At 44.0% G+C, this 18,155-nt stretch overlaps 1 protein-coding gene across 3 annotated transcripts in view; it reads right to left on the reverse strand.

Annotated features, from left to right (window-relative positions):
• Nucleotides 1–18,155, reverse strand: part of ASNS (asparagine synthetase (glutamine-hydrolyzing)) — a 152,979-nt gene that overhangs the window by 76,613 nt on the left and 58,211 nt on the right. Inside the window, exon 3 of one of the 3 annotated variants that reach the window (XM_068972680.1) lies at nucleotides 11,459–11,497. The exons of 1 other annotated variant lie outside the window; for it this stretch is intronic. The gene's annotated coding sequence lies outside the window, so the exon portion shown is untranslated. Of the gene's footprint in view, nucleotides 1–11,402; nucleotides 11,498–18,155 lie in introns of those variants that run through there. One more of the 3 variants, XM_068972682.1, reaches the window with a different exon arrangement.

An 18,155-nucleotide genomic window follows, 5' to 3' on the forward strand; every position in this document is an offset into this window, starting at 1 on the left:
TGCTCTTAAGTTTAGGATCCGAACCGTCTGGCCTCCCCTGCTAAAAATCCTACCTTCTCCTGACAATAGCAGTACAAACCAATAGAGTACTTAATTTACATTATATGCAAAAAATACAGAGTCCAGGATATAGCAATGGAAGAAGGAAAATGAAATCAACAAGGGTTGTTGCCATTAGGGTTAACATCAGACTCACAGAACTGCGTCCAAATCCAGCATAATTTTTTTGCTACCTTTTTATTTAAAAGGGTTTGATTTATGCACCCTTTTCTCCATCTAGGACATTGATTCACACAGGCATATACTATGTTCTATTTAATCTTTGTATCTCTAGTAACAAATGGTGTGCCCAGCACAGAAAAGGCACTGAACACATATTTGATAAAGGAATGTGGTTATTTTCTTGACAAAGTAATAATCATCGAAACTCTCAACTAAAAAAAAAGAAATCATTCTGAGAATCATCACCTTTACAGACTTAAAGACTTTGAGAGTCTGTACACTGTGTTCCTGATTCTTTAAACAGAGCAAGTCCACCCTCGTATCCTACTACACCTGGCTTATAAATTGGCTTATAAGCTTTATCTCCAGTTGCAGAGAGAAATTATTCCAGACAATCTCTCTGGTATACTCCCCACTTACCCCAGATCCACTGCTTCTGCTGCTACGTCCAGCTGTCCAGACTCAGAGCTCAGTACCTCTGATCTGGAGAGATGCTCTGCACACCTTCAGGTTTCATGACTGAGAAAATTTCCCCTGTGGTTCGTGAGACCTCTTCTTTCCACCTGGCTCTTATCCCTACTGCTTCCCAGTGATTTTGACTTTATTAGGATCCAGAAATATCCTCAGGATAATCAAATCAACTCTCAGAGTGCCAAGTCAAAATGCCAACAAATACAAGATGAACTGAATTAATAGACACTTGTGGTCACTTGGGCTTCCCTCGCGGCTCAGACACTAAAGAATCTGCCTGCAATGCAGGAGACTCTGATTCAGTCCCTGGGCCAGGAAGGTCCCTGGAGAAGGGAATGGCTACCCACTCAAGTATTTTTGCCTGGAGAATTCCATAGACAGAGGATGGTCACATAAGTAAATGTGATTCTTCAGAGGGTGGGTGGTCTCTGACATGGCTGTTCAGGGCAATCCCCCAGGAAATCTATGACTCCTGACTCCTGGTTCCCACCTCCATGGATTCTGATGTGATTTCTCTGCAATGAGGCCTGGGAGTCAGAATTTTTTTTTAAAATTCCAGATGATTCCTGTGTACAATTTTTAAATCACTGCTTTGGGTTGAAAACCAAACCAGTGCCATTTCCCCGCCACATTGCAAAGAACAGGCATTACAAATGAAAATCAAACAAATTCTTAGCAGTGTGTCCTAGTCTCTTGACCCAGTATATCATCACATCTATATAAGGGTTACTAAATGACTGTGCACTGGCTTAGATGACATGTTACAAACCACCTTGCAGGACTTCCCTAATGGCCTGGTGGTTGAGAGTACACCTTCCAACATGGGGAATGCCGGTTTGATCCCTGGTCAGGGACCTGGAATACTGAGTGCCACAACTAGGACCCGGTGCCGCCAAAAATAAATAAATAAATAAAATATAATATAAATAAGAATTAAAATGAAACACTTTGCCGGTAAAATGAGCTGTGTTGGCTGGATAGGTTTCAGACTTGTTAACACAAACCAAAACTTGCAAAATGTTACTGCCATAAGGATTGATTCTTCTCTCTAGTGTGAGAACCAGGGGTGAATTTTTTTCCCTTCTTTTCATCTTACCTGAAGGGTGAAAGCTGTCTCCTCAGGGTGTGGGCCAGGATGCCCCACTCCCCAGAATTAAGGCTTGGCATTCTGTGATTCTTACATCTGCCCGGCACTGGCTGTTTTTCAGAGATGCTTATCTGGAGAGATACGGGCTGCAGCTCTTAACTGAGGGGACAAACGCTAGCCTCTGGGTCTGATTCATGCTTGAAACATGCAATAGGAGCCCAGAAGCATGCAGGCCTCCTTCCTCAGCTGTTCTTTAAACAGCTGACAGGGAAGATCACAGACACAACAGCTGAGGAAGCATGTGGACTCAGCTTCCATTCCTAAGGCTCCAGAGACGAGGGCATGGCCCAGCCCTGGGGCTGGCATCTTCTGACTTAATTCCTGTGTGATCTGTCCCTCTCTCTAAACTCAAAGGGCCAGCTCATACTTGGTGCCAAAAGCAAAGCTTCAATTTCTGGGAGAAAACAGGGGAAGAGGGGATAAGGACAGGTTATTAAACAGAGTGGTTAACAATCTGGTGCAAACTATACTGTGTGCATTTTAAATAAGCTGCATGTATATGGCTTTCTTTCATTAAGCCCATTATTCTAGTTCTCTTCAGAGGCTCCTCAGAATCTTCCACCTGGAGAGTCCTGGTCTGAGGCCCGTCTCAGGGTGGAACTTGGAGAAGAGTGCTCACTAACTGTCCACAACTTGAACACCCCCTGACCTGTGATTCCAAATGGATTCTGCCACAGCGCCGGTCATACAGCCCCTATGGGGGTAGGGCTGGGGGGCTGTCATTTAGGAAGACTCCCGGCTCCTCTCCCAGGAATATTTGCAGAGATATTCTGATCACCTGTCCATCTGCTGGTGAAAGGGGAGCAGACACCCATTATCGGCTGGAGCTGCAGATTGAATAGAATCAGAGACAGGCCAGAAGAAGCAGGCAGGCTGGGAAAGCCGACATATTCTCTAGTTTTTACAAATATTTATTTACTTGTTTATTTGGCTGGGTTGGGTCTTGGGATCTTTCCTTACTGCCATACTGACTCTCTAGTTGTGACTCGTAGGCTTAGCTGCTCTGAGGAATGTGGGATCTTAGTTCCCCAACTAGGGATTGAACTTGCACCCCCTGCATTGTTGAAAGGTGGATTCTTAACCACCAGACCACCAGGGAAGTCCCACATATTCTCTAATGACAGGACTACGTCACAGTAGTTTGAGAGAAAGCTCACAGTGGGGCTTGTAGGGACTTGTAAGGAGAGGGTAAGCCTGTGAGCAACACACTCCTCCTCCACATCTTGAACAGGCCCCAACCGGCCTGTCTGTAGAGATAGTGATGAACTGGTGTCCTTGGCAATGGAAAGTGCTGACTCCACAGGGCTAAAACAGGCGCCTGTGAGCCTAGAAGGAGTTTATTGCTCACACCTCTAGTGAATGCCCGTGCCAGACAGACACACGTCCTCCCACTCCTCCTCATTGCTGTCATCTGCTGCCTTCAGGTCACTCTCCATCACTGAGTGAAAGCCCCTTCGTTCCAAATCCTGAGAGATTTCAGCCTCTGTGAAGATAGCTAGTGAGCAACTTTACCTCCCGATACTGACTGTCCTTTGCGGCACTGTATTTCAACCCCCTAATAAAGGAGCCTGACTTGGATCTGAATATCCTGGAAATGCCCCAACACAGAAATTCTAAGGCCCAATCATTTGTTCTCAGATCACTTCCTATATCTTTTCTGCTCTCCATCTTTACACTTTTCTTTTGGAAGAAAAGTTATGACAAAAGTTATGAAAAGTTAAGACAGTGTGTTAAACAACAGAGCTATCACTTTGCCAACAAAGGTCTGTCTAGTTAAAATTATGTTTTTTCCAGTAGTCATCTATGAATGTGAGTGTTGGACCATAAAGAAGGCTGAGTGCCAAAGAATTGATGCTTTCGAACTGTGGTATTGGAGAAGACTCTTGAGAGTCCCTTGGACTGCAAGGAGATCCAACCAGTCAATCCTAAAAGAAATCAGTCCTGAATATTCATTGAAAGGACTGATGCTAAAACTTAAGCACCAATACTTAGGCCACCTGATGCAAAGAGCTGACTCATTGGAAAAGACCCTAATGCTGGGAAAGATTGATGGCAGGAGAAGTGGGTGACAGAGGATGAGATGATTGGATGGCATCATTGACTCAATGGACATGAATTTGAGCAAACTCCAGGAGATAGTGAAGGACAGGGAAGCCTGGCATGCTACAGTCCATGGGGTCACAAAGGGTTGGACATGACTTACTGGCTGAACAACAACCTTCACACCCTCTAGATCTGTTCACAAAACCCCTCTAATTCCTTGACCTGTTCTCTCCTTCCCATCTTGCAGTACCCTCTTGGCCTCATCTACAACTACTCAGCTGAGACCCATGTGTTCTGAATTACTATCTCAAAATTCACCATCTACATCCTCTGACTCGAAACTCTGGGGTTGCTGCTGCCATGCAAAATGGCAACAATGCGACAACACGTTTATTTCTCTGCTGAGCCCTCAGCACGGTTTGTCAGCTCTCTGTTGTTCCAGCGTCTTCATCCCATCTTCTCAGTGACTCTCAGTTGATTGCTTCATTCCTACTTCATCCACAAAACTGGCGCCAGCAGCACCAGGACCAATATCCAGCTTCCTTTTACTCCCACACTGCAAGCTCGCTCTCCAGCTCTGCTCAGCTCTTGCCTTGGCTGGCACGGTCTTCCTCCCCTCACCCCCACTGAGCGCCTTGCCCTGTCTCCCTCCTGCTCCCTCTGGAAGTGGCCTCATCAATCATTCTCCTGCTTTTCTTTACCTTCAATGTCTCCTTTTTACCAACCCCTCCCCTTGTCTACAGACCTGTCGGCTTTCCTCTCAACCTAATGTCCTAACCCTGACCCAGTGCACGCCAGCTGGGCAAGCTGTGGGCCACAGAAAGCCTATCTTTGCGAATAAAATCTGACTGGAATATGGCCATGCTTATTTGTTTATATATTATCTATAGCTGCTTTTGTGCTGAACAACAGAATAGTTGAAGAGTCGTGACAGAGATCATCTGGCCAGCCAAGCCAAAAAGATCTGCTCTGTGGCCCTTCAAAGAAAAGATCACTTGCCCCTCTATCCTCACCACGCTCTTCCTTCCCTCCTGGCCACTCCTCAATCCATAGTAATTTCGTTTGCTTCCGTGGTTTACTTAATCTGCTTAATCTTCCCTTCCCTCAGGTCACTCCGCTGACTCATCAGCTGCTAATTGAAAGGCAGGGGAGATTCTCTCATTCCTTAGTCATTCCTCTGCTGAAGTGGACATTCGGAGATCACACCATTCTTGAAATTCTAGGGGAAGATCCCAGATGTGAATGCCCAGAGGGGGCAGGTCACCTCAATGAACGAAATGGCCACCTCAAGATGTGAGCCTGTGGGGTCTTGGAGAGCCCGTCACCGCAGCAAAAGGGCTGCTGCTGTGCAGCTGTGAGGAAGCTAGGCCCTACATAGCCGATATTCCAGTGCTTCATGGGCAGCTAAACATGCAGATTTTACGAGGCATCACTCGACCCTTAGAAGTTGGCAACTATTTTAAAAATATTACATACCCTGAGGAGTCAAACAAAGTGGAACTTTTGGCCAATTTGGCCTCATGGCTGTGGATGAGTCCCTCTGGTTCCATGACTGAACTTTCTTGTTCTCTTGGGGAATCTTGATTCTTTGCTTCTGGAGGTTCTCTGGGAGCCAGCATGCCTCTGCCCTCTCAGATGTTCATCCCCAGCCATGCGTCTTTTTTGCTACAGAATTTCTTGGGTGAAATCCCAAATCTCTGCCTCACTCTCTATTCTATGCACCTGCTTCTGACTCCCATCTCCAAATGGGAAGTAGACCGCTCCACCTGGAAGTCCCACAGACACTTCAAACTCCACTTTAGCCCTGCACCACCCTCAACCCCTGCCCTCTGCCAGTTCAGTTCAGTTCAGTTCAGTCGCTCAGTCTGCCAAGCAAACACTTATTTGGAAATGGACTCAGGTTTCTCCCAACAAAGCTGTCCTCCCCTCCATCTTTCCATCAGGATTGAGGTGCCTCTCATTGTGTCTTCAGAATATTTTGGTAACTATACTTTCTACAAAGTATTAACAGTATTACAATTAATACTGTCTCTGTGTGTGTCTTACCTGCCTACAGTACAGCCTCTCAGTGGGCACCGGCTGTCACACTAATCTTTGTATTCCCAGCTTCTAGCTAAATGCTAACATATAGTAAGTTCCTAATAAATGTTTATGACATTATGTTAAAAATCCTTCAAGCTAGATCTCAATAGTACGTGACCTGAGAACTTCCAGATATACAAGTGGGATTTAGAAAAGGCAGAGGAAACAAACATCAAATTGCCAACATTCATCGGATCACAGTGAAGGCAAGGGAATTCCAGAAAAATATCTACTTCTGCTTCCCTGACTACACGAAAGCCTTTGATTGTGTGGATCACAACAAACTGTGGAACATTCTTAAAGAGATGGGAATAGCAAACCACCTTACCTGTCCCCTGAGAAACCTGTATGCAGGTCAAAAAGCAATAGTTGGAACTTTACATGGAACAACTGACTGGTTCCAAATTGGGAAAGGAGTCCAACAAGGCTGTATATTGTCACCCTGTTTATTTAACTTATGTGCAGGGTGTGTGCATGCTCAGTCACTTCAGTAGTGTCCAACTCTTTGCAACCCCATGGACTGTAGCCTGCCAGGCTCCTCTGTCCACATCATTCTCCAGGCAAGAATACTGGAGTGGGTCGCCATGCCCTCCTCCATTATATGCAGAGTACATCATGCAAAATGCCAGGTTGGATGAATCACAAGCTGGAATCAAGATTGCTGGGAGAAATATCAACAAGTGGTATGCAGATGATACCACTCTAATAGCGGAAAGCAAAGAGGAACTAAAGAGTCTCTTGATGAAGTTGAAAGAGGAGAGTGAAAAAGGTGGCTTAAAACTCAACATTCAAAAAACTAAGATCACAGCATCCTGTCCCATCACTTCATGCCAAATAGATGGAGAAAAAGTGGAAACAGTGGCAGACTTTATTTTCTTGGGCTCCAAAATCACTTCAGATGATGACTATAGCCATGAAATAAAGATTCTGCTCCTTGGGAAAAAAGCTATGACAAACCCAGACAGTGTATTAAAAAGCAAAGACATCACTTTACCAACAAAGGTCCATCTAGTCAAAGCTATGTTTTTTCCAGTAGTCATGTACAGAAATGACAGTTGCACCCTAAAGAAGGCTGAATCCCAAAGAATTGATGCTTTTGAACTGTGGTGCTGGAGAAGACTCTTGAGAGTCCCTTGGACTGCCAAGAGGTCAAACCAGCCAATCCTAAAGGAAATCAACCTTGAATACTCATTGGAAGGACTGATGCTGAAGCTCCAATACTTTGGCCATCTGATGTGAAGAGCCAACTCATTGGAAAAGACCATGATGTTGGGAAAGATTGAAGGCAAAAGGAGAAGGGAGCAGCAGAGGATGAGATGGTTATACAGCATCACCGACTCAGTGGACATGAATCTGAGAAAACTCTGGGAGACAGTGAAGGACAGGGAAGCCTGGTGCGCTTAGTCCATGAGGTCACAGAAAGTCTAACACGATTTAGTGACCGAACAACAGCAACCAAAAATGTTTGGCAAATTAATAAACAAACAAACAAAACACAAGAAAAAGATGCACTAAAAATTTAAACTGCCAAGTTTTCTATGTCTTCATAACATTTTCACCAGGGCAATTTTTGTTTTATGGTGTCTTTGATATGCAACTAGTATTACTGTTGACATGTTAGTATTTTATTAGAGAAGAATGCAATTTTCCCCTAATTATGATTTTTAAAAGCATTCATTTTCATGCTAAGGGAAAACTTTGTTACATCCAGCAGTTAAAAGAAAAACAGTAAAATGTAATAAATTGAAGTTAATAAAGTAGACTTTGCCAAATCTCTGCTAGGGAAATTAAATAAATAGTCTTGTTTAGGCTTCAGAGACAAAGCAGAACAGTCCTCTGACCTTGCTTCTAATCTGCCTGGACACTGCCCTGATATGAGTGGCTTGAGTGACTGCCTACTGTGAGTGCAAGCCTTGCAGCACCATAGATAAGATGGTGGAACATTCTTGAGATTGTTGAGCCCCTGGAGGGGAGCTGGCCCACCAAGCCCTAGGCTTAGCAACATTTCAAGTTTTAAGACAAAAAAAAAAAAAAAAAAAGCATTAACATGGAACCATCACAACAAACTATGGAAAATTCTTAAAGAGAAGGGAATACTAGACCACCTGACCTGCCTCCTGAGAAATCTATATGCAGGTCAGGAAGCAACGTGAGAACTGGACATGGAACAACAGACTGGTTCCAAATAGGAAAACGAGTATGTCAAGGCTGTATATTGTCACCCTGCTTATTTAACTTCTATGCAGAGTACATCATGAGAAATGCTGGGCTGGATGAAGCACAAAATGGAATCAAGATTGCCAGGAGAAATATCAATAACCTCAGATATGCAGATGACACCACCCTTATGGCAGAAAGTGAAGAACTAAAGACCCTCTTGATGAAAGTGAAAGAGGAGAGTAGAAAATGTTGGCTTAAAATTCAACATTCAGGAAACTAAGATCATGGCATCTGGTCCCATCACTTCATGGCAAATAGATGGGGAAGCAATGGAAACAGTGACAGACTATTTTGGGGGGCTCCAAAATCACTGCAGATGGTGACTGCAGCCATGAAATTAAAAGATGCTTGCTCCTTGGAAGGAAAGTTATGACCAACCTCGACAGCATATTAAAAAGCAGAAACATTACTTTGCCAACAAAGTCCCATCTAGTCAAAGCTATGGTTTTTCCAGTAGTCATAATTAGACTATAGTTTAACTCATAGTTAGACCATTGAGAGTTAGACTTAAAGAAAGCTGAGTGCCAAAGAATTGATGCTTTAGATGCTGTGATGTTGGAGAAGACTCTTGAGAGTCCCTTGGACTGCAAGGAGATCCAACCAGTCCATCCTAAAGAAAATCAGTCCTGAATATTGAGGAAGGACTGATGCTGAAGCTGAAACTCCAATACTTTGGCCACTTCATGCGAAGAACTGACTCACTGAAAAAGATCCTGATGCTGGAAAAGATTGAAGACAGGAAGAGAAGGGGACGACAGAGGATGAGATGGTTGGATGGCATCACCGACGCGATAGACAAGAGTTTGAGTAGACTCCGGGAGTTGGTAATGGACAGGGAAGCCTGACGTGCTGCAGCCCATGGGGTTGGAAAGAGTCAGACACGACTGAGCGACTGAAGTGAACTGAACATGAAACCAGAGCTGCAGTTTGCTCACAGATTGATGATGATATCAGTTTACATCCTAGGATTTTAAGCAGGAACTCAATCTTTGAAGTTCCACCCACAGAGCTGATGCACTGCCTGGAACCTTCTCCCAGTTAGGACTCCAGAGGTGCTGTGTCATGGACTTCCCAGTGCTGTTTGAGTCTGGATGTTAGTCAAAACCCAATTTGGTGATGTATCCTCTACTGTTTCTATTTCTTTTTTCTTTTAGTATTAGTATACTGAAAGCAAGCCAGATAATCTTCTAATAAATACTGGTATTATTTATTTGTATATAACAAGTGGATCATTTTGTTAACAAATCCTTTGCATCTGAGACAAAAGTGAAAACTTTCAACAGAACAATATTGTAAACACAACATTGTGACGACACATCTCTGCTAATGAGCGTGAGATTTACTGGGAAGATTTACTAACACACGTGACAGAAAAAGTAGTTTCTTGATCTTAAAATCTTGTTATATGGAATGATAGCTAACAATGAAACAACAAAAATTTCTCTCAAGCAAACATAGAAGGCAGTGATGCCAGCTCTCTGGAGGGATTCGTAATGCCCTATCAAGTACTTGATGTGACATTTAAGAGTCCTATGAGCTCTATCTCTTCTGAAAGGTGGTGGGAGCAGGTTAGGGTGAAAATGTTGAATTAATACAGCTTATTTTCATCCATGGTTGAATCATTACTGCTCGCAATTAAAACACTGAAATAAAGTTCTCCTTTTCTGCCAATAGGTGGCAATATTGTTTTGGGACAAAAAAAAAACCCCAATAAAAATGACATCTTAAAGTTGTTTTTTTTTTTAAAGACTTCTAGATCTATGCTTGATCTTTATTTTATTCCAGAACTCTAGGCTTCGGAGTGCCCAGTATAAACAGCAGTGGAGTAAACAAGGCACAAACATGATATTTGAAGGAAGCTGAAGAGTTTACCAGTATCACCCCTTCATTTAGAACCAACTTGTCTTTGGAAGAAATTCCTCTCCCCTTTTCCATCAAGTAAACTTAGAGTGACAATTGAGGCAGAAAAATAGGCACCATGTTGCAAGTGGCCAATCTGCTTCTCTGAGAATCTCCAGACTGGGTTACATTCAAATCACTAATCTACTCCCCAGCCTGGCAAGAACCTATTCTGAATATGTATTCACATAAGTCTCTTCTTTACACTGATCATTGGGATGGGACTGTAGAAAGGTATACAAATTTGTTGATGCTCTATTAGTTTTTTAAATCATTCATGTTTATGTTCATTCATGTTCATTCATGCTTATGTAACCATCATACTGTGTAAGATATAGAACATTTCCAGCACATCAGAAGGTTTCCTATGCTCTCTTTAGTTTTTAAAATAAGGAAGAAATTTTATTTCTCAAATACTCAAAACAAAACAAATAAACAAACAAACAAACAAAAAACCACCTCACAAGGCAGAAGAGTTGAAGGGAGGGAGGGGTTGTTCTACTTTATACATTGATCTGGGTCTCTTTGTAGCCTTGAATAGAAACTCTGTGGTAGACACTCTTTGGAAGGCATATTCAGTGCATGGATGGGATGGAAATATCAAGTCACAGTAAGGATGTGGAGCAACTAGAACTCCCATGCATCAGCGGTGGGTGTGTACAGTGAGGCAGTCAAGTGGGAAATTGGCTAGCAGTATCTATGTATGTGCACCTATGACCCCACAACTCTACTGCTATGTTCACAGGCAACAAACATGCACACATACTTTTACCAAAAGGTGTATACTAGAACGTTCAAAGTAGCAAATAGGCTATCAACAGTAGAATGCATGACTGGCTTGCGGTATATTCTCACAATGAAACACTACACAGCCACAAGAATGAATCATCCACAAATACTGTAACAACATGAATGAATATCACAAACATAATATTAGGGGAAAGATATGGATATGAAAGAGTATATACCCTTAAAAAGTAGTTGTGATCCTGCTTTGATGAAGTTCAGAATTAATCTGTGTCCTGACGTGTCGACTGTTGTTACCCTTGGATGGGAGTGGGGATGGGAGAAAGGGTTTCCTAGGTGCTGGTGACATTCTGGTTCTTGGCGTCACAAGTGTGTTCAGCTTATGAAACTTCATCAACCTGTACACTTACTTTTAGGAAATATCGGGTTGACTAAAAAGTTTGTTCAGGTTTTTTGTACCATCTTACAGAAAAGTCCAAACAAACTTTTTGGCCAATTCATGTAAATTATACTCTAATTAAAGTTTTAAAATATTAAACTCTAATCAAGTACAGATAAAAGGCACTTCCACCTAGAATGACAATGCAATCAGATGAAGGAAATCACATTTCAGTTAGGTCCTCAAACCTGATCAGTCTTCCCAGGTAGAGATGGAGAACAGGCATTCTGGGGAAAAAAAGAAAAGGACTCCTTTAATCAAAAACATGGAGGTTTAAAAGAGTAAGGAACATTTGCAAAATGACAAAATTGGCCAAAGAATAAGATTGGTCTTAAATAGCAGATCTTGCTTCTTTCTTGTAACAACCCACTTGACTAGCATTTCTTCTCTTTTTTCCCCCCTTTCTTATTTTTTAAATTATGAAACTATGGTAACACATTTACCATAGACTTGGAAAATACAGAACAAGGTTACATATAGTTCCACTATATATTACAATTATTTTTTAAGTAAATAAATTAAGATTTTTAGTTGGGGTTTCAATATCAAACTCTCAAAAGTTAATAGAATGAATACACAGAGAAGTAGGAGGATATAGTAGATTTGAAAAGCACTACGAACCAATTCAACATGATTAAGATTCATACAATTTTCACACAACAGTAGGATACAAATTCTGTTCAAGTTCCCATAGACTATAAACTAGGAGATGCTGGAACATATCCAGGGACATAAAATAAAGTGCAAAAATTTCATGGTCTAAAGATACTAAAATACAGAGTCTGTAATTTTACCACTGTGGAATTATATTAGAAGTCAATATCAGAAGATATTTTCAGATAATCCACATGTTCTCAAGTGCAAGCATCGCTTGACTCTTTAAGGGACTTAAACACTGAAGGACTTTTCAGGGATTTTCCCAAAGGCAAAATTCTTTGCAAGGAATTCGACATGTTCAAGTCAAAGAGGCTGTGCAGTCTTGTGCGTGCAAAATAAATGGCCCTGGTTAGGTCACCTTGTGGAATGTCTCCTGGAACTCCAGTGCCTTTTTGCATTGTCCTTGTGTTTTTTTTTGTTTTCTGTATTCTACACTTTGCCTTTAAATAAAGAAGCAGGGAAAAAGTCTCACAACTAGACTGAGGGAGTCTAAAGAATTTGGTCTTATTGGAAAACATAGTGAAGTTTTTGTTTCATTTTTGTTTTTTAAGGGAAAAGCACAATGATCACATCTACACTTATCAGTTTCCCTAGTGGCTCAGATGGTAAAGAATCTGCCTGCAATGCAGGAAACCCAGGTTCAATCCCTGGGTCGGGAAGATCCCCTGGAGAAGGGAACGGCTACCCACTCCAGTACTCTTGCCTGGAAAACCCCGTGAACAGAGGAGCCTGGTGGGCTAAGAGTTAGACACGACTGAGTGACTAACACTTCACTCTTTGGGAAGCTGGATGTGCGGGATCCAGAAGAGGAAGGCGTCATTGCAGGCTGTAGGGATGTCATTTGAGTGCATGAGACCTCTGTGCCCACTCACCTCTTCATTCCAGCCTTTCACCTAACCTTAACTGTTACAAGCCAGTCATCCCATCACTTGCAGCTCCTCCAACCAAATCCAGCCTCCCGGCTTTGCACCTGGGGCTCCAGCCCCTTACAAGAGCTTTTCTCTGCCCCCTCACTAAGCTCACCCTGAAAATGAGCGATCTCTCCTCCCAGCAGCACTTCCAGAAGCTTTGTGCGTGAAAGTTGTCAGACGTCTGCGACTCTGCAATCCCATAGACCGTAGCCTGCCAGGCTCCTGTCCATGGAATTCTCCAGGCCAGAATACCGGAGTGGGGAGCTGTTCCCTTCTCCAGGGAATCTTCCCAACCCAGGGATCAAACCCAGAGATTCTTTACCGTCTGAGCCACCAGGGAACCCAAAACTCATTTTGGACCAGGCAGTGCCAAACCGAGCCCTGGGGAGAGACTGCTCAGTCGTGTCTGACTCTTTGTGATTGCGTGGTCTGTAGCCACCAGGTTCCTCTGTCCATGGAATTTTCCAGGCAAGAATACTGGAGTAGGTTGCCATACCCTTCTCCAGAGGATCTTGCTGACCCAGGAATCAAACCCAGGTCTCCTGCACTGCAGGCAGATTCTTTACTATCTGAGCCACTAGGGAAGATCCTCCAGAAGCTTTGCCATAGAAGAAATCAAAGTCTCCAAGTACAAAATTTGTCTTCAGGATCAAAGAATGTGTGTAGAAACCAAATACGGAAAGTAAGATGCAAACACTTTCAACTGTCAAATCATGTATAGATTCTGAAGGAAAAAAACCACCCTATTAATTTTTTAAATTAATTTTCAAACAATGAAGTTTCATTCCTGGACCTCATCACTTTCAGTAGATCATCTTGGGCCCTGAAAAACCACAGACACTTGTAGTCATGTCTGTAAGAAACGCCGCGGGAAGAAAGAGCCACCTCTATGGACCATTGATCAGGGCCTTTATTGGGTGGTCGCTCTCGGGCAGAACTCCCGGGGGCGGGTAAGCAAGGAAGCGAAGGGAGTCTGCAAGGTATGAGGGGTGGGGAAAGGTTTTATAGCCAGGGCCGGGCTCCCATATAAGGAAGAAAGCGCGGGCTACAGCGGTGATTGGTGTCCAAGGGCTCCGTGTCGGCACCTGATTGGACGGCTTGGTTGTCGGCCCGCCTCTGGGACTTGTCTGCGGCACTCCGCCGGGAAATGTCCCGACATGCCCAGGCATGCCCAGGCATGCCTCAACACGCCCGACCTTGCCCGACCTTTCAATGTCCATACTGAAAAACCACCAGGGGCTACCCCAGAAGATAACCACAGCCCAATTTTGCATTGGTACACAATGTTACACAACATGCTGTCCCTCTTCCTCGCCACACCACCAACCCACAAAATGCTTCCTGGTGATTGGCAAGAAATTAGAAATTGAGTATTGCGTCATTGGGTCTACTTTTACCGGCCCCAGTTGTGAAATGTTTGAAGAAAGTGAATAAGGGCTAAAGAGAACCATCTGGATGTTTTCCAAGGTTCAAAAGGAAACAGGGAAAACTCAAGTAATTCACATCCTTTACACCTTTTAAGCTGAACACACCATTAAGCATTAAGTACAGTCATCTACAAGTGTAAATATTGGCCAAGGTGACATGCATGACAGGCAGTGGCAGGTTAAAAGCACAAATATTTGTAGAAGGGTTTCAGTGCCAGGACCCAACCCTGGTGAAGAGGAATGGAAGCCAGCTGATGGCTCAGCCATGAGCCGGCAGAGTGAGATGACTGATAAGCCTGGGGTTTCCAGACAAAGGGCAGGAAGGGGACTGCTCATCTGGAAACTCATGGGACAATGGTGCTCACCGGAATATCGATATTTTAAAAGTTTAAAAATTCGGAGGCTCCATCCCTATCTTCACTGGTAGATAGATTTCACTGATTTAAGGAAAGTCCCCCATGTCAGGTTTTTAACACATCATTCTAAGGTGCAGCAAAGTTTAAGAATCACTGAAAAAGCAGGAAGGCCAGGGAGTTAAACCTGTGGGGTGAGTTCAGGGTTGCAATTGCTCTCTAGTGAGAACACATTCTCACCCCAACCCACTCCCTTCCACCCCACCCACACTCACCCAACAACCACCAGCTGAGTCTGATGTTTCCTGAGTCAGGCCCCTGGAAGACTCATCTTTATGCTCTCCAACCCCAGCACTCAATCTGGCACAACTCTCTAAATCAATCAATCACCAGGTTCTCTCTAGTCTGTATCTAAACTCAAATCTGCCTTCTTCCCACCTCCATCGCTGCTGCTGCCTTTTTCTGGGCAGTTGTTGAGTGCCCACAACTCTTTAGGTGCAAGCTATACACACTGCATCGGAGAAGGCAATAGCACCCCACTCCAGTACTCCAGCCTGGAAAATCCCACGGGTGGAGGAGCCTGGTAGGCTGCAGTCCATGGGGTCGCTAGGAGTCGGACAAGACTGAGCGACTTCACTTTCCCTTTTCACTTTCATGCATTGGAGAAGGAAATGGCAACCCACTCCAGTGTTCTTGCCTGGAGAGTCCCAGGGACAGGGGAGCCTGGTGGGCTGCCGTCTATGGGGTCGTACAGAGTCGGACACGACTGAAGCGACTTAGCAGTAGCAGCAGCATACGCACTGCATTGGTAGATAAAACAGACATAGTCTTTGTCCTGTGCGGCTTACAGCTTAACAGGGGAGAAAGGCCATAATCAGGTAACTGATCAAAATAGTTTAAGAAGAGAAATCTAAGTACTGAGAAGGAAACAGGTAGGGTGCAATGACAGGGTAGGGGAGGTAGAGGAATCTTACTAGACAGGGTGGGTTGGGAGGGGCTTCCACAAGGATTACAGATATTCTTTCTAAACCCTCACATCATAAATAACCTTGATTCCATTCCCTTTCACTCCATCTCATACACAACCCCCAGAGTAAATGCTGTAAAAGCCCAGACACTTTAGTAGGTTTTGTAGCTTCTTCACAACCCATCTCCTACCTGCCATGCCAGAATCACATGCGTCCGAGGCTCTAACCCCCTCACGCCACTAGCAGCTACAGGATCACCATGGTCTTTCCTTTTATAAAAAATAATGTTATTTATGTGTTTTTGACTGTGCTGGGTCCTCACCTGCGCAGGCTGCTCTCTCGATGCAGAGAGGGGGCTCTCTCTAGTTGCAGTGCACGGGCTTCTCATTGTGTGGCTTCTCTGGTTGTGGAGCGCAGGCTGGAGGGCGCGCGGGCTCAATAGTTTCAGCTCCCAGGCTCTGGACTACAAGCTCAACAGTTGTGGCGCACGGGTTTAGTTGCTCCGCGGCATGTGGGATCTTCCTGGATCAGGGATCGAACCCGTGTCTCCTGCATCAGCAGGCGGATTCTTTACCACTGAGCCACCAAGGAAGCCCACCATGGTCTTTCCAACCCACAGTGTACACCACTGCCCTGCCAAGAATGCCTTTTCCATCTGGCTTGTTCCTATTTGCTTTTGAGAACACGTCTTAGGTCATCTCCTACAAGAAGCCGCACAGGACCCTCCCTGGTTTGAGGGGGCTTCCATTTTTCTGGGGTTCCAGAGCACTCCATGTTTACATGAAGCACAGCACTCTTCACTGTGTGACGTGACTGAAGTTTTCCTGGTCTGCTCCTTCTCTGACTTGGAGTATCTTCAGGACAGAGACTATATCTCATTCCTTTTTCCTGTGCCTGGCACAGTACTTGGCAATTTAAGACACAGTCAATTTGAACGTATGCATGGAACGCCTTTTGTATGCTTTTGTATGCTTATGGCCTCTTTTTTTTTTCCTGCTAGGTCTCAACAGGATAAAGGGTGACCAGTTGTCCCAGTTTGCTTATTAGTACTGAAGCCAGAAGTTGGAACATATTTTCTATCTCCATTATGTTTTTTCCACATAATAATGACACAATATTCTCTACATTGTTTTTAAAAATCATTGATACCATCTAACTCAAACAGCTGACAGAGGATCATGTTAGAAAACTTTGAAAAACACAGATAAACAAAAAGAAATCACTCAAATCCCATCTCCAACTACAATCTTTATTAACATCATAGCAGGCATCCTTCCAGACATGTTCCCACACAGTCATCACATATGAATATGTCCAGGTGTGATCTGTACACAGGCATTGTACTCTCCTCTACAGTCCCACTGCCCTGACTGCAGTATTTCACACAAAAGGGACTACTTATTTGCTGCTTAGAGTGGTTTAAAACATAGTTGGTAAAAAACTGTGGTTTAAACACAGCTGAGATCTTTTACCGGAGAAGGCAATGGCACCCCACTCCAGTACTCTTGCCTGGCAAATCCCATGGATGGAGGAGCCTGGAAAGCTGCAGTCCATGGGGTCGCGAAGAGTCGGACATGACTGAGCAACTTTACTTTCACGTTTCACTTTCATGCATTGGAGAAGGAAATGGCAACCCACTCTAGTGTTCTTGCCTGGAGAATCCCAGGGGCGGCAGAGCCTGGTGGGCTGCCGTCTCTGGGGTTGCACAGAGTCGGACACGCCTGAAGCAACTTAGCAGCAGCAGTAGAGGTCTTTTACACTTCATCAGTTACTTAAACCAGAACATGTTGCTTTCATGTTGGACCATGTGTTCTCTACCTTGGGCTTCCCAGGCGTCTCAGTGATATAGAATTCACCTGCCAGTGAAGGAGACAAGGGTTCAATCCCTTGGGCCATGAAGATCCCCTGGAGAAGGAAATGGTAACCCACTTCAGTATTCTTGCCTGGGAAATCCCACGGACAGAGTAACCTGGCAGGCTACAGTCCATGGGGTCGCAAAAACAGTCAGACATGACTGAGCGACTAAAGCACGCATGCACTCTGTACCTTTACTATAGCCTCAGTATTTTCAAGCCCTCTGTGGGCTAGTCCTCTCCACCCTGAAGTCTTTCGATACCATTTCTATCTGGAGTCCTCAATCTTCCCGCTCCAATGTGGGCTGGGTTCTCCATGGGCTGCTGCCCAGCAACCATCCTGGGACTTTATTTCTCTGCTTCCTGTGTCCCCCATCTTCCTTTTCCTTAGATTACTCTCTCTTATTGCTGAAGTCCACCTCAAGTAACTTTTTAAGGAAAGGTGTGTTAGAGGAAAAATTATAATTCTTGAATATTTGAAAATGCCCTTCCCCCATCCCCCCAAATTCAATCAACAGTTTGGTTAAGGATAGCAATAATCTGGATTTAAAAATTTCCCCAGACAACTTTGAAAGCCTTTCTCCATATTTTCCTTAGCATCTCATGCCGCTGATAAGTTTGAAGGAGTTAATGATAATTATTCTTTGTAAGTCTTACATTTTCTCTGTCTTCCCACCTGCCTCATCTCAGGTTTTAAGGTGTCTATTGCAGTTCTC

This window comes from Capricornis sumatraensis, chromosome 5, assembly GCF_032405125.1.
Source record: "Capricornis sumatraensis isolate serow.1 chromosome 5, serow.2, whole genome shotgun sequence".
NCBI lineage: Eukaryota > Metazoa > Chordata > Mammalia > Artiodactyla > Bovidae > Capricornis > Capricornis sumatraensis.